An 18221-nucleotide genomic window follows, 5' to 3' on the forward strand; every position below is an offset into this window, starting at 1 on the left:
GATCCCCTATCTACTCCCTAATTTAACTCAGGTTATCTCTTAGATGGATATTCTTATGTTGTTTGTTGCCACATGGAGGTTCTTTACATTTCTCTAAATTTAATTTATTATTCTTATTTTAATTCACCTTCCTCTTTTCTTAATTAGGATTAATCTTTATCTTTACAATTATGTCCCTCTTTCCCCTTTTTACCTAATTAAACCACATAATCTTCCTAGTATTTTCCAACATGGGAAGGGTAGAGTTTTTAAGGTAATCTATTTTATTTCTTCCTATGATCCTCTTAACCCAAGTTTTATTTTAGATTTAATTACCTCGGTTTCTAACATCATTTACCCTTGACGTAAATTTATCTAGCTTTCATTCCTTGATTATATCTATTATTTAATCTATTTTTAATGGTTCCAAGGGTGCCAAGTTTGGTCGTGCCCTTCAAGAACTTCCCTTGAAGTTCCAAGGGTGCCATGCTTAACAGTTTATTTGTGATGCCAAGGGTGCCAAGTTGGTCGTGCCCTTCAAGAAATTCCCTTGAAGTTCCAAGGGTGCCACACCACTTGCCCTTCAAGCATTCAGTGACTACGAGGGGAAAATATAGGTGCAACGTCATAGACCACTATCATCTCTTATGTTGCCTGCTATAGTGAGACTAATGGTGTCGGGGATCAAGGAATCCGCCTTGATGCGCGCCCCCCGGTAAAATCCTCATGAGCGACCCAACTTTGGGAACTACCCTCATGGCATCGTGATCTTCAAGGTGAAGGTGTTTCAACCCTTCCAGCCCAAGTCACGACGGGAGTGCTAATTGGTGGGATCAGGGACACTGTCCCACCCCTCCCATGTAGTTCCATCCACCTATACAACCCCATCACCCATATGTGAGTCATTCGGTCAAGCAACTAATATGTGCCTGCAACCATTAACATATCATCAGAATATAGTTAAACATATATGGCAGGTTTTAAAATTGACTTAGAATTTCAAAGATGAAATAATATAAATTTTCATCAAACCAGGAGTCATCAACTCGTCATATGTGAATGCCTCTGATGGTTTCCTGCCATACTCAATAATCATTAGTAACAAGGTTTCTCAGTGTTAGTCATTGTCATAATAGCATCATTAACATCACCAAATCATTCGCATCTATTGAATTTATGATGATGATAGTACTAAAAGATATGTATGCTCTCTATTGATATCATGATGATGATAGCTTTGATGGATATGTATGTTTCCATTGATGCTATGATGGTGATAGCCATGATGGATGTGTCCCCTATGTTACCTACTTGCATTAGTTTTGGTTCACAATGAACGATGATGCAAGTAGGTAACATAGGGGACACATCCATCATGGCTATCATCATTATAACATCAATGGAAACATACATATCCATCAAAGCTATCATCATCATGATATCAATAGAGAGCATACATATCCTTTAGTACTATCATCATCATAAATTCAATAGAGAACAAACACAACCATTTATGCCACAATCATCATAATATCAATAGAGAACGTGCATAACCATTAATGTTAGAACATACCTAACCATTAATACTATCATCACCATAATGTCAATGGGGAACATACATAAACATCTCAATCACTAATAATAGAGTTATGTGTTCGGATTCCTCAACCTGAGGTCCTCAAAGAATAAAGTATCCAAGATAATGGCATATTAGGGTTAGGAAATTAGAGTGGGCACTACATTACCAGTCTATCGTAGATCTCCTTTGAGGTGTTCCGCTCGGAAACGTAGGCCACTAGATGCTTGTCAATAGAGTCTTGGATGATCTTCTTCGCTTTGACTTCACACTTAGTGTACTTGTTCCTTGTAGCAGCCGGTGCATTTGATGTCGACTTCGTAATTCTACCTCTCACATAATCCAACACTTCCTGCTCTTCCAATGTCAGATCAAGAGACATCTTCCATCCGTGATAGTCAGACTTCTCATGGAGCTTGTCTTCGGCAGGGAAGTGTGATGAGTAACCCATGAAGCCTTTTGACTTTCTCCAACTACCTTTGGTGATTGCTCTTGCTCTTGCTTGGGCTTTGTCTTCACCTCACCACTGATACCATGTTAAATTATGGTATGTTCTATGCTTAGAGCAATTTACTTCAATTTCTTCTTATTAGCCCAATGTCAATTCTCAGTATAGCAATCACATTAACATATAAGTAAAATGCTGATAGAACATAAATAAAATCGACAGAAGACAAGCCAAGACAAGAGACACAAGATGTGGCGGCTAGCCAAGGACAAACCCCAATGCGGGGAAACCCTTTGATTAATTCTTCTATATTTTTTCAATAATTCAGCAGAGAAAGAGAGATAGTACAATATCACAAATTTGTGATTTTATATCAGCAACAATACAAGACTAATCAGCTAGGTCAAAGCTGGTCAAACAACTCTCAATTTGACCTCAAGTCAACCTTGAAGAACTCGGTCTTCAACAGCAAGCATAGGCAGCCCAAAACAGTCCACAATACCCAGTCAAACTGCAGTCAACATTTGATCAAACCTGCGGCAGCTCTTTCACAATCAACGCAGGTCAAAGAGTGGTCAAACCTGGTCAAAAAGTCTGAACATAAATGCGGCTAGCCTAGGAGAGGCTGCCCAACCCAAACCGCAGTCAAGAAAGCCTCCACGCTGATGAACGCTGTCCAATCTACCCACCTGCAGCTAGGTCAACCCAAGTCAACGCTGCCCTAACCAGAAATTTGCGTCCTCCTTTCAGCCACACGTGTGAGAGAGAGAAGCTCTTCTAATGCATAGGAGAGAGAGAAGATGTGTGGTGAGATGAGTGGAATAATGCCACAAGGTCTCTTTCTTTTATATGAATCGTGCAAGATAAGTTGGGGGTGTGCCACACACTTTAACTTGCTGGCCGACCTTGACAAATTGTCGAGAAATACAAATAAATTCATATCTCCATGAATACATGTCGGGATCAGATGATTGTTAAATCAATCCCACACCTCTCGACGAGAGGAATCCAAGAAAATTATCAACTACCATAAATAAGATGACCCACATGGAGTTTGGCCCTAGTTGCCAATTTTAACAACTTGTGAATGTTAGATAGTTTTTTATTATGTGTTATGTCTTCTTCTTCAAGCAATTATACAAATGTTCAAGCAACCAAGAAAAAAAAAGAGACAAGGGACACCAAAATTAGGCTCTAAGTCAGGGAAAAACCCCACAAGGGGGAAAACCCAACAACAATCCTTCTCTTATAGAATCGGATCAAAATGAGATATCCAAGACTGAGACCAAAACCAGAACTGCCATAAAAATTCAAAGTCCAACCCTCCTTCGAGACATTTTCAAAGCCATAGTCAACATAGGTCAAACTGGTCAACCTCCTAAAATTTCATTTCTGAAATTTCGGACCTGCAATAAGCTCGGAAATTCAGTCCAGCAACTAGATCAGAAATTCAGCCTTTCCTCAAAAATTCTTCCACATGTGCGAGCTCTCCCTCTCCTTCCTCGTCCTTTTCTCCACTAGGTAGGTGCATAAGATATGTATGATGATGATTGAGTGTCCTTCAAAGTGATTGAACTGTCCTTTATATATATCTGTCTAGGAGGTCGAATAAATGGGTCTTGGTGGACTGAGCCAACTTGTTTCCAAGGAGGACCAACTTGTACATTTTGGTGGACTTTTGACTGAATAAAAATTCAAAATTCTTTTTCTTACAAATATCCAAATGGGACATGACTCAACTACATTTTATTTGACTCAAAATAATTTCTTTTTGACTCTTATAAGCATGAAGAACATGCTTTGACCAAAAATAAATATAATAATGAATGTAATAAATACATCAATGATTGTTTTACATTACATTATGAAGATTGACACTATTTACATTTTCAACAACAGTGCATTTAAAACTGGACCTAGCACATTCCTCTAATGCAAAATGGAGTGCAGTCTATGTTAATGATACTATGTCAAAAGATGTTGAAAACTCCACTCACAATCATGTAGAAGGTCCCTAGCATATCAATATATTAGGTTGAAATTTTTTAGGGGACTAGAATTATTTCTAATTTGAGTGGATGACACCTAAATTTAACGACAAGAATTAATTTAGTGAATCAACTACCAAGTAGATGCGAGACTTGTTTAATAATAATGATCATGATGATAATAATAGTAATCTAATTTTAAGGTCATAGCCTAGATAGACATTAAATTGATGTCTATGACCCTCTTGTTTGTGAGACAAGAGGATTTGATTGTGTAGTTTAGAGAGGTGTACATACCCTACCTTCCTAAATAAAGGAAGTAGTATTATTGAATGAAAGCAATGACCAAGTATATGCACTATGTCAACTATCTCACTACTATTTAACAATGGCTAATTGGATAACATTAGACTTAATCACAAGTAATAGTCAAGCCATAAATAAATGTAACTACGTGTTGATTTCTGGTAGCATTGGATGTGCTCTAATCTCAAATTTTGCAGGGAGGCTTGGGCACATGTATTCCAAAGAACCTAAAAATCGTTTTGGGAAATTCCACTTAGAAACAATTTTATTAAAATAATTAATTATTTTTAAAGGGACCCTAAGTCTAAACTTAGGAAAATAAAATAATTTAAGGGTATTAATATAAATTGTGGTTGTAACTTCTACAAGAAGACGAGGATCAAGCAGAAATGATCTTAGCCATTGATTAGCTTCTAATCTGAGCCATTGAATGTCAACAAGGAGATTATTTAAGGAAGCTTGAGGGTCACTTGAAAAGACACACAGAGAGTTCAGAGAATCGATTTTTTGAAGCAGAGTAGAGGAGCTGCTGGGAGAATTTCGATAGTGAGCTGTTGCAGTGAGGGGCAAGGTGTCATGTCCCTTCTCAAACACATTTGTAACAGGATGCTGCTACACAATTTTGCACAATTTTGGCTAAGGAAGAGAATCCATCATTTTCGACTTAAGGACTTAGGAGACAATTCGACTTTATTTGGTTGCTAGTGGAATGTGGGGGCCACCCACATGGGAGTTCGAATTGGCCCATTCAAATAGCTTGGAGGAAAATTCAAATAGGTGGATGGAGGGGCCCACATGAGGCTAGGGAGGGCCAAGGAGTTATAAGGAGGTAACAACTCTCATTTTGTATTCATTCTTACACCTTGCAATCAAAATTATTTCACTGTTCACTCTGTTGTTTGGTTGAGTCAACCGGTTGTTTAGCCACGAATCTCTCAAGCGGGAGATTCAACCTCTAGTTCGAGGGACCATCCATGCCCGCCCTAGAGAGGCAGTTCCATAAGTATTTCAGGAGTTCCGGGAGTGCATTACAACACTACCATTCAGCCACAACGAGGAGTGCATATTTCTAACTAGTTGGAGAATACGCAAAGGAGTTTGGAGCTATTAGTGATCAAGCATTTACCAGGAGAAGGAGGAGATCACTTGGAGGGCCATTTGAGTAGGATTGTTGGAGTTGGGAGAGTAGAGATTGACAGTATCAGTGAAAGCAACAAAATTCGAAATTGGAGGATAGCCAAACTGTGAAGAGTCAATTTTTGAAGGTTGGAACCAAGGGAAACCCTTTCTGGGCTTTTCTGGGTTTTGGGCAAAGATCACAATCCTAAATTTATAGAATTTTCTAGGCAGATCTAAGGGGTCAAACAGGGGTTCCAACTTAGCCAGCAGCTAGAGGAACTAAGGGGAATTTGGGCCAAAATTCCGAGGTCAACATTTGGCCAATTCCTTCGTGGTTTTTTCTAGGTTTAGGCCAAGGAGAAAGGTGCTGAAATCTCATAATTTTCTGAGCATGGGAAGCAGTGATTCCAGCCCTTCGAAGTCAGTAGACATAGCAGTTTTTTGGGGCAGCGTAGTTCAGTTTGGTGCAATAGTTTTAGCAGCCTTCAGTTCAACATTTTCTCACCTAGGTTTTGTCATGCTTGTCCATTGAGACAAGCCCAGGTGCACCATTCTATTTTATGCTTGTATTTGCTTCTGAAGAAGTAATAAAATGGCTCATCAGTTCTCTACTTCCAGTGTTTCCATGGGTGCTTAATGTATATTTCATTTTTCTGATTGTTGGATTGTTTGCATGCTTTGTATATCACTTACATTCATGTTTAGGAACATTACAGTGGTATCAGAGCCATAATCTTGGCTCAGCCTGTGAGAAAGATTAGAATCAAACAACATGGCGGTCACCTGGAACGAGGTGGTGAGGATACAACAAATGATGATTGATGTGGGGAAGAAATTGATTCATTCCTCGGTCGGGAATCTAGACATGATTGCAACTGATGTGGAGTTATTGGGGGAAAATTGGAGGGCATACCAATCATTAGCTCATGGCATTCAGGCGTCCCTTTCTTTTTGGGAATTCTGTGAACTGAGGGGTATGCATAAACCAATGGAGATTCAGTGGGATTTTGCAGGGATGATGAGAAGTATTAAAAAAAAGGTGAAAGAGTAGTTGAAGGGGCCATGCTTGGAAAAGAGATAGTTGAGCATACACCCATTGATGAGGTATTCGGGGTTGTGACTGAGTTCTCAGGTGATAACAATGCACCACAAGTTGGTGAGGTGCCAGAAGACAGCTCCACTGTTGTTGAGGAGCCAATATGTATAGAGACCTCCAGATCTATGACGAAGTTGCTAGATGATAGTCGCCTATAGCTGACTAGTGATCATATCATGCATATTGAGTTGTCTATGGAGGAGCAATCGAAGGCTCATGTTGAGCCTGTGATGGAGGAGGATGCGCAGCCATCCCTTGGGCTAGCCATTGATGAGGGGCAACATAGAGGTCACGCATTGGGTTTTCAACACAATGCACTTCAGAGGTCCACTGGAGGGGTCTATAGCGTTATCAACCCACCCTTATGCATTGGATTGAGGGAGACCGAGTTGTCTAGACGTACCCGAGGGGGTGGACAAGTTAGTAGGACTGAGCTGAGCATGATACCACATAAGCTTGGAGGGCTTGTTCCTTCCACAGAGGATTACACATTCGATCTCTCCTTTGGGATTGGATGGTGAGAGGTACTAAGCTGGTACTCGATGGAGCAGGTTAGGCGGTTGGATACATCCATGGCCACATGTCAGCAGAGGCCATGGATTACTAGAGGGACTCGAGGGTCAGACTATTTTTGGGATCCAAGTGGGATTTTCCATCACATCATAGAGCTGGTAGGTGATGGTAGTAGCTACGGGATGGATTTGACGCTTGAGCGCACCCACATTTTCAGATCTCCATCAGAGCCCCAGTCAGCACTAGTGACAAGATGGTTTGACAGGCGAGTAGACAGATTTCATGAGTTGTCTTGGCATATTGACGGTGTGTGGAGTCACAGGGTGACTAGCTTACTCTGGCAGGAGCTGGTAGGAGGAGGTGGCATCAATAGGCTATCAGTCAGGGCATTGTATGGAGAGTGTTCTCTTACTAGCATATGGGACGCAGGGACTATTGAGGATAGGGGCAGTAGTGTCATTTTCGTTAACATGTGGGGAGTTGGGCCACTCAGGTCTCTCCGAGCAGATGGGGGGATGTAGCCCACAGCATGGACGGCGTACTAGCAGAGAGGTCAATATTTTGGCCCATGCATGATACTGCATGTTATAGGGTGGTACGATAGTGGGCAATGGTACACAGGACTACACAGAGTTATGTCACAGCGTCTAGTGTTATGTAGAGGGATGCAGTCTAATGCATATAGATCCAATGTTAGGCTATAGCATCTAGTGGTGTGCGGGGCTATGGAGCGAGGAGCAGGGGCCTGCAGAGGAGCATGGAGATGCAGGGTGGTGTGTCATAGTATGTTGGACTGCACTGTGCAGTGGGAGTGCCTCACATCGCATAGAGTACATGCGAGGAGTGACAGGTACAATGTCGCATGTGGGACCCAGGTCAGTACAGGAAGGCATAGTCGTAGTCGAGGGTATCCAATGGTGTACAGGGGTAGGCCACGGTGTACAGTGACATGTCCAGGAGTACTGGAATGATTGGTGGCATGCAAGGGTGTATAGTGTTGCACAACAAGGTCATGGAGTGTTGCCTCCAGGGAGACCCTTGGACGGAAACACTAGGCATACCTTTGGGCGTAGTTCACCCAGGATCGACGGGGACACATATGAGCAATACTTGATGGTATCTGCGAGGACTCACACGCTTGACCCTCTTCTACATCCCTCACAAGTGCAGTCGATTTTGCTGTCGACTTTCTGCGCTTTGGGCATGAGCCATGGGGGATGAGGAGCTCACCCGAGATATTTGGGTGAGACTCAGCGCACTAGGGGGGAGACTTTTCAACAGTGGCATTGGGTTGGTGTGTTAGTTGACAACCATAGGTGGGGGATGAGGTGATCATCTGCAGGGGTGGCATATCGTTCATCACCGAGCCAATGTTTAGGGATCTATTCCCGACAGAGACGTGTCACTCTTTTCTCAGGGCATGTCGGGACCGAGCATGAGTAGAGGATAGCAGTTATGACTGAGATAGTTTCCCCATATGTGTCCGGGCTCCAAACCTTATATTGGAACATTATCGAGAGGACGGATGGCAAAACCAAGGGAGATGGTTGGCAGGGACAGGAGGGATCCACATACCTTGAGTTGATTACAAGTATCGGATACCCATCTTTTCGTTGCATTCAAGGGGTAGCTCTTTGGCACATGTGGCTTCTAGTGATCATGGATACTACACAGTGGCAGGAACAGGGCAGATTATCATGCATTAGATTAGCCCACGATATATGGAGCCTATATAGTGATCACATGCAGGGACTAGAGACGAGGGCCAGAGGGATTCCATCAGTTGACAGGGCTATGCCGCAATAGGTCTAGCTATGGGATGCAGGGATTCAGTTGATCGATAGATCACTTGTGATGAGCGGAGTCATGGAAGAGAGTGATATAGTTCGCTCTTCGGATGACACATGGGGGTTCACAGAGGGTTTCATCATATGGGGAGGCAGACATTCTCTGTTGTTGCATAGGTTTGGAGTTAGATTTGGATGGGTAGGACTGGGTGCCATGGAGATGCCCAGGCAGGATGTGTCTCGCCTCTTTCAGTATTCCACCATCGAGTTCCAGGAGAGGAGGATACTAACTGTGCACGATGGGGAGTATGACATAGTCAAAGTAGCGCAGCGTCAACATGGTGGCACCACTCTGGGACTAGCAGGGAACTGGGGCATCACAGCTCTTCATAGCTCAATAACCTTTAGGGATGTGCCGACTACTACAGGGGGAGATCATACAGATCTTCCTTTGGGCTTTAGTGCATCATTGATGGAGCAAGGGACTTCTGGTATTTTCACCGGGCAGGGTAATGAGTGGAGCGAGGGGAGCTTCATGTTGGACAGGATAGGATCCTAGTATTGAAGGATTCTTCCATATCAGGACAATGCAGAGGTCAAGCACGATCTAGTGGCACATCTGGGACCCTGGCACATTTTGCAGTGACAGTGGGGAGCAACATTTAGAGAGGTTGCTTGCTTAGCCATTGCTTGAGGACAAGCAATTTTTGGTGCATTGGAAGAGCTTGCTGGATGAGGATGTCACCTAGGAGGGTGAGCACATTTTGGAGAACCCAGCTGTGAGGTTGCTTAAGGGCAAGCAACATTTTGGAGGGGAAGACTGTCATGTCCCTTCTCAAACACATTTGTAACAGCGTGCTACTACACAATTTTGCACAATTTTGGCTAAGGAAGTGAACCCATCATTTTCGACTTAAGGACTTACGAGGCAATTCGACTTTATTTGGTTGCTAGTGGAATGTGGGGGCCACCCACATGGGAGTTCGAATTGGACCATTCGAATAGCTTGGAGGGAAAGTCGAATAGGTGGATGGAGGGGCCCACATGAGGCTAGGGAGGGCCAAGGAGCTATAAGGAGGGAGAAACTCTCATTCTGGATTCATTCTTACACCTTGCAATCAAAATTACTTGACTGTTCACTCTACTATTTCGCTGAGTCAACTGGCTGTTTAGCCACGAATCTCTCAAGCGGGAGATTCAACCTCTTCTTTGGGGGACCATCTGTGCCTGCCCTAGAGAGGCAGTTCCATAAGTATTTCAGGAGTTCCGGAAGTGTGTTACAACACTACCAGTCAGCCACAACAGGGAGTGTGTATTGCTAGCTAGCTGGAGAATACGCAAGGGGAGTTTGGAGCTATCAATGATCAAGCATTTGCTTGGAGAAGGAGGAGATCACTTGGAGGGCCATTTGAGGAGGATTGTTGGAGTTGGGAGAGTAGAGATTGACAGGATTAGTCATAGCAACAAAATTCGAAATTGGAGGAGGGCCAAGCTGTGAAGGGTCAATTTTTGAAGGTTGGAACCAAGAGAAACCCTTTCTAGGTTTTGAGCAAGGATCACACTCCTAAATATATAGAATTTTCTGGGTAGATCTAAGGTGTCAAATAGGGGTCCGAACTCAACCAACAACTAGAGGAGCCAAGGGGAATTTGGGCCAAAATTTTGAGGTCAACATTTGGCCAATTCCTTCATGGGTTTTTCTGGGTTTAGGCCAAGGAGAAAGGCGCTGAAATCTCATAATTTTTTGAGCACGGGACACAGTGGTTCCAGCCCTTTGAAGTTAGCAGACATAACAGTTTTTTGCAATGTTGCATTAATCATTATCGGGATAATATCGGCGCGAGGAAAAAATCATAAAAAATCGTAATTATCAGGAAATAATCAGAAATTATCGGGAAATAATCGTTCGATACAAAAATATTCATTTTTTTAATATCTAAACCATCTACAACATAAAATGAATACATTAACACATAAATATGATAAAAGAACTAATATATAAGATGTTTAATATCATTTCTAGTGCTAAAATCACGCATAACATTGAATCATGTCTTGAATAGTAAGTCCTGACTCCTGAGTCCCAATTCAGCCTCAAAATATCAACAAAAAATATGATAATGTATCTCATCATGTCATAATGTCATATACAATAAAATCAAGAAAATAACTAAAGTCTAATCCTATTGATTTCCTCTGCCCCTCTTGCGGGAAAATGCCACAACTTTCCCTTTCCCTCTAGATGTAGATGCTGGTGCCCGTGCTGGTGGAGATGGCAGTGGAGTTTGATGTGCTCTAGAAGCTGAAGAACTAGAAGTAGGAGCTATAGGAGGTATATCGCGTCCTCTACTAGTGGCAGTGGTAGCCCGGGCAGGTGGTGTCTCCTCCTCCTGCTCCTCCTCCCCCTCCACTACCTCCTGCACTAACCAATCATCAGCAGACTCCATGAGAGGCCTCTCGGCCTCAACCCTCCATGCAGCAGTGGTGTCAATCCCATCCAATGAGATGGCATCCACATCAGGTGTCCTCTCAAGTTGCCTCACCCACAATCGAAAATTGTAGTAGACGTAGGCCATGTCATTAAGTCGCTGGGACTCCAACCTGTACAAAGATCATGAAATAATAATTAATAATTATAAAAAAAATATTGTTTAATGAATTCAAAAATTTATTTGGAAATTTGCAATATTTTAAATGTTTTAGTGTTAACCTGTTGCGCTTCTTGTTGTGTACTTTTTCAAATACACTCCAGTTGCGCTCACATCCTGAGGAGCTACATGTTTGGCTGAAGATGCAAATGGCAAGCTTTTGCAGAAGGGGTACCCTGCCACCATACATTTTCCACCATGCATCTACAACAAAATTACAAATAAAATTTTAAATAAACATAAGAAAAAAATGGAATTTGAAGAGACAATGAAATTTGAAACAAAGTTACAAACTAAAAAATACCTGGCATTTTAATCGTCCTATCAGTGACAGCTATCTCAAAGCCAAATGTGCCACTTGCCATCCTATATGTCTCAATTTGTTTAGAGATCTCTATACGTTGTTCTAGAGATCGCACCATCTTCTAGACACAGGATAAGAATCCATCCATGATCTAAGCATCAAAATCAAACCCACATGCGTAAGAAAATGCAGGGTTCAGGAAAAGCCCAGCAACATGAATGGGACGATGGAGTGTGTTGTTCCATCGCTCATCAATCACTCCCCATAGGAGGAGTTGTCTCTGAAACCCATCATCTCCCTTACCATCATAGTAGGCCCAAATGGCTTCTTTGGCCCTATCCATGGCGTCATACAAATAGCCCATTGCAGGCTTTTCACCATCAACCAACCGAAGAACCTTTACCAAAGGTTCAGTAACGGTGCACACCTCTTGCACTCCCGCCCAGAAGTCTTCTTGGTATGAAACTAGTCTACATACGGCCTCTCCTTCTGGTTTGCGGCTCATTGGCAAAGCACGCCACTCCTCTGAAAGAAACATTCTCTTCACATCCCACATAGAATTCAAGAGGGATTGAAGAGATATGAAACTGGTGGCAAACCATGTAATGGCGGGGCGCACCAACTCTTTGTTGTTGGTGAATCTTCTCATCAAGCTAAGCACAGATGTATGGTTATATATAAATTTTGTAATGCTTTTGGATGAATCAACAATATCTTTGACAAAGGGAATTTTCCCTATGTCCTCCAACATCAAATCAATACAGTGTGCAGCACAAGGTGTCCAAAATAAAGTAGGATGCCTGTCCATAAGCATCCTGCCAGCAGCAACATAATTTGCAGCATTGTCCGTTATGACTTGGACAACATTTTGTTCACCCACCTCCAAAATAAACACATCTAGCAAATCACATAAAGTTTTTGCATCTTTGATTTGTGCAGATGCATCAACAGATTTGATAAACATAGTCCCCTTGGGACAACTAACCAAGAAGTTTATAAGGGTTCTCCCCTTTTGGTCAGTCCAACCATCTGACATAACAGTGCATCCTGTTTGTGCCCATGATGCCCTAAAATCCTCCAATCTTTGGGTGCAGTCACACTTTTCATTTTGAAGAATCCGGCCTCTGAAATCATGATAATAAGGGATTTTGTACCCTGGGCCAACACTGGCAATAGCATCAACAGCAGGTTGGAAAAATGGATTATTCCTTACAATACTGAAAGGAATATCACTCCAGAAGAGAAATTTTGCCAGCAACTTGTCATCTTGTTCTTTCTCAGTTCTTTTTAGCATTGAACTGATAGATGGCTGTGAACCAGGTGTGGTTCGAGGAATAAAAAATGATGTGGCAGCTATCGGATTGGTTGATGCTGCAGTAGAACCAGTGCCACTTGGCCCACTTCCTTCAGCTGACCTTTTTAGTTGCCTTTTGAGTTCTTCTTTGGCCTCTCTAGTCTGCTCTAAATTTTCCAATGCTCTCATGGCTCTTTGGATAAGTTCAGGAGTTGTATTTGTACAAGGCCCCACATCTTTTTCAGGGATTTGTGCAAGGTGAAACTTCAACCTCTACAACCCCCCAGACATAGGGTGGCCACACAACTTGCAACTCAAGTTTAGTCTATCATTTGGAGAATCAGGTACACCATATTCCCAGAAAGGATCCAATTTCCTTGGCATGTTTGTTTTTGAACTTTGAAGTTGCAAACTTGAAGTCTTGAATGGTGTTTTGGTGCAGTTGTGAACCTATGGGAAAATAAGGATTACAATTTAGCATTTACAAAATTACAAGTTACAAATTTATAATTTAGTATTTTAATTTTTTATTTTTACATTGTACAATGAAAATCCAAGTTACCCAACCTAAAACAACCATTCCAAAGTTCAAAGTTTCAAACCCAAGTTACCCAACCAAATGGCAAAAACAATGAAAAAAACATAAACAATATTTAAAAACAATGAAAACAAAAAAAGAAATTAGTTCCCATAGTCATACCAAGTTACCCAACCAAAAACAATGAAGAAATACAAAAAAAATCTTTAAAAACAATGAAAACAAAAGAAAAATGGTGCCCATACCAAGTTACCCAACCAAAAACAATGAAAAAAAATACAAAAACAATGTTTTTAAACAATGAAAACAAAAAAAAATTAATCCACATACCATTTCTATGGAGAAATCGGTGGTCTCCTCTTGATTTTCTCCTCTAAGCACTTAGATTTAGCTTCAAACCCTCTCCAGCTTGGTCTCCCAGCTCTCCTCTGCCCTCTCCGCACGACTGTCCAAATGAGCTTATTAAAAACCAAAAAAACGTTATAAAACCCCGCTGCCGCGAAGCCCTGCGATTATTTCCTTTTTTATCACGATAAAATCAAAATTATCACGATAATTTCAAAAAAATCGGCAAAAAAATTTTCCCGGCAATTATTTCCTATAGTTATCGCGATAAAATCGGGATAGCGAAAAAATCGCGATAATTTCAATTTATTGCGATTTTATTGCGATTTTCACAACACTGGTTTTTTGGGGCAAGCCAGTTCAGTTTCGTGCAGCAGTTGTAGCAGCCTTCAGTTCAGCATTTTCTCACCTGGGTTTTGTCATGCTTGAACATTGAGACAAGCCCAAGTGCACCATTCTATTTTACTATTGTATTTTCTTTTGAAGAAGTAATAAAATGGCTCAGCAGTTCTCTATTTCCAGTGTTTCCATGGGTGCTTAATGTATATTTCGTTTTTTTGATTGCTCGATTGTTTGCATGCTTTGTATATCACTTACATTCCTGTTTAGGAACATTACATAGGGATAGTTGCATTGGATTGCCTTCACTAGGACCTAGGATATGCAGCAAAGAGAGGCAAAGAGACATCAGAAGGGTTGACGTTGGGCTAGAAGGGCCCACACAGAGCTTGATGTTGAGCCAGAAGGGCTCACGCAGAGACAATGCAGTCATCTAGAGCAGAAATTCGAGTTTTGCAGAGGAGCTGACATTTCTGAGCCGGGAGGGCTGGAAACTGCTCCAGAAGGCAAGACGTTCCACAGTTGAGCTGATGCAGAGCCTTTTTAGGCTGACATAGGGCCTACGCAAGGATAGCGCAGAGATAGCCGGGGATAGTTGGTTCAGCTGCCGAAACAACCGGGAATTGTTGGGTAGAGTGAGGTAATCTCACTAAGTTTTTCTACCAGTTTATTTTCTCTGTAACTGGATTGCCAGAAGGGCATCCAGAGTTGTATTTAGAAACTACTCCTTAATAATATAAAACCCTCCGAGCTATTGCACTGGTTTTCCTGCATTGGGTTTTTCCAGGGACATTTGTCCAAAAACTACTGTCACGTGTGTGGATCTTTCTCTATTGTTATGTTCTTGTTTTGGGCAAATTAATTAATTAAGTGAAGGATGTAGTTGTATTAGCTTCGATATTTGCTCTAGGGAGTAGTAGATAATTTGTTTCAGTAATTAACAAATAGGAGAAGTTTAATCATTTGCTGCAGTAGTAGATTCGGGTGGGATTCTAGAATTTTCACATGGTATCAGAGCATTGCGGGTGAAGCAAGAAGAGCAGTGCCAAAGAACCCAACACTGAGCCTAAGAGGGAGATCAAAAACGCTGCAAAGGGCAACAGTTCAAAATCCCAGAGGGTTTGCGCAGTCCTAGCCGGAGGGCTGATTTTCGAGGCAGTCTCTCTCTAAGTGAGTCGAAAGAGAGGAAGGACTCCCAGCTCAAAAGTTCATTGGGGCAGAGGGAAGAGCACTGAAGCCTCAGCGTGAGGAGAAGTTGGTGGGACACAGTCTTTTTTGTAGGCCGTTTTACTGGGCAGAAAGACATCAAAAGAGAAGGAAGAAGCACGGTTGAGGGAATTTCTTCCTCAGTAAGACTTCCCACCAAGAAGTCCATTTTCTTATTGGCTGAGCAGCAAAAATAAGAATCAGAGAGGAGATTTTTGACATTTGTGGCAGAGATGGCAACCAGTGGATTGAGGGATCAGGATAGGTTGGACGGAGCATCCAACTATGCCATCTGCAAGGCAAGGATGTCATTCCTTCTAGATGAGCATGCCCTTAAGACATATGTCGATAGCATGGTGGTTGTGCTTGTAGATGCAGATCCGTTGAAGAAGTATCGAGCTGAAATGGCGAAGGAAAAGTGAATGATCCTCAATAGAGTGAAGGATCATGTGGTCTATCACATTGCTAGCAGAGCGACTGCTAAGGAGATGTGGGACGCATTGTCTACATTATATCAGGGATCTTCCGAGCAACGGAAGATGTACTTAGAGCAGAATTTGAGATCTCCTCAGAGCAGAAGGGGGAGTATGTGGATCCATTCCTCACGAAGCTTCAGGAGACCCTTGATGAGTTATCTGTGGTGGGGTCTACACCTCAAGACTCAGAGTTGGTTAGACTGGCCCTAAATTTTGTCTCAAATGAGTGGCAAGTCTTTGTCCAAAGTGCCCTTGGCAGGGCGACCTTGCCGAATTGGGATGAGATGTGAGGAGCTCTCAAACAAGAGGAGATGAGGAAAGAATTGGTCAAGTGCAAGCTTGACGGAAGCAGCAACAGTGGGTCGAAGCCCAAGGAGGAGGATAATACAACCCTCGCATCGAAAGGGTAGTTGGAGCAGCGAAGACGTAAGAAGGACGTCTCGAAGATAAAGTGCTTTAGGTGTGGTGAGATGGGTCACTACGTAACTCAGTGTCCTCTTAGGAAGAAGGACAAAGATGAGAAGCACAATCTGAAGGCTACGCCCGCAAAGATCAAGGAAGAGGAGTTGGCCATGATAGTCGAGATACCTCTAGGAGGGAGGTGGGTTGATTTGGAGTTGTAGTTCGAAGGAGCTACAGATGGGCAAGAGCGTTGAGGAGCCCACCTCTAGGATCATTTCCTTGCTACGGGAGCCCAGATTAGAAGCAGCAGGATGGGCTAGTGTCAGATGTTGTCGAGGAGTGTCAAAGAGACAGTTGCAGTGGCTAGGAGCGTTAGAGACTGAACAACACAGAGTTGGCAGCAGTGTAGATGGCACAGAGCAAAGGTCAGCAACAACGTAGTAGATTCAGAGGTTCAGTGCAGAGACTAGCAGCAGTCAGGCTCCAACATTCACATGGTATCATACTAAACATAGATATTTAAGTAATTTGGGATTTTTTTTGTTGCTGATGGAGTAGCAGCAACAGTTTGCAGTGCAGTGGCAGTGCCAGCAACATCACGGATGCAAAATTTCAGAGGGAGTTGCAGTATGAATATAGTGTTGATAGTGGTAGGGCTAACAATAGTACAGATGTAGCATTTGCACAATAGGTGGTGGACAACATCAGCAACACAGAGGGAGATGTTACATAATAAAGTGATGCTTCAACAAGTTGCATTGCTAGAGCAAATTCCTTGCTAAGAGGGAGTGTTGATTTTTGGTAGCATCGGATGTGCTCCAAGTCTCAAATTTTGCATGGAGGCTTGGGCACATGTATTCCAAAGAACCCAGAAAGCGTTTTGGAAAATTCCACCGTGAAACAGTTTTATTAAAATAATTAATTATTTTTAAAGGGACCCTAAGTCTAAACGTAGGAAAATAAAATAATTAAAGGGTATTAATATAAACTGTGGGTGTAACTTCTAGAAGAAGAAAAGGATCAAGCAGAAATGATCTTAGCCATTGATTAGCTTCTAATCTGGATCGTTGAATGTCAACCAGGAGATTATTTAAGGAAGCTTGAGGGTCACTTGCAAAGACACACAGAGAGTTCAGAGAATCGATTTTCTGAAGCAGAGCAGAGGAGTTGCTGGGGAAATTTTGATAGTGAGTTGTTGCAGTGAGGGGCATGGATAGTTGGGTTGTAGTCTCTTCTCCAGGACCTAGGATACACAGTAGAGAGAGGGAGAGAGACACCGGAAGGGTTGAACCTGGGCCAGAAAGGCCCACACAGAGCTTGACGTTGAGCCAGAAGAGCTCACACAGAGACAACGCAGTCATCTAGAGCAAGAATTCGAGTTTTGCAGAGGAGCTGACATTTATGAGCGGGGAGGGCTGGAAACTACTCCAGAAGGCAAGACATTTCCCAGTTGAGCTGATGCAGAGCCTTTTTAGGGTGACGCAGGGCCTACGCAGGGCCAATGTAGAGATAGTCGAGGACAGTTGGTTCAACTGCCGGAACAACCGGGAATTGCTAGGTAGAGCGAGGTAATCTCACTAAGTTTTTCTGCCAATTTATTTTCTTTGTAGCTGGATTGCCAGAAGGGCATCCAGAGTTGTATTCAGAAACTACTGCTTAATAATATAAAACCCTCAGAGTTGCTACACCAATTTTCCCGTATTGGGTTTTTCTAGGGACATTTGTCCAAAAAATAATGTGTCACTTGTGTGGATCTTTCTCTATTGTTTTGTTCTCATTTTGGGCAAGTTAATTAATTAAGTGAAGGTTGTTGTTGTAATAGCTTGGATATTTGTTGTAGGAAGTTGTAGATAATTT

The 18221-nt window shown here is 42.3% G+C and overlaps 1 protein-coding gene across 1 annotated transcript in view; it reads left to right on the top strand.

The window, feature by feature from the left end:
• LOC149204349 (uncharacterized) overlaps positions 1-18221 on the top strand; it is a 525276-nt gene that overhangs the window by 506025 nt on the left and 1030 nt on the right. The window lies entirely within an intron of this gene.

This window comes from Pinus tabuliformis, chromosome 1_2 (assembly GCF_031772625.1).
Source record: "Pinus tabuliformis cultivar Carrire ecotype Pingquan chromosome 1_2, CPIR1, whole genome shotgun sequence".
Classification (NCBI taxonomy): domain Eukaryota; kingdom Viridiplantae; phylum Streptophyta; class Pinopsida; order Pinales; family Pinaceae; genus Pinus; species Pinus tabuliformis.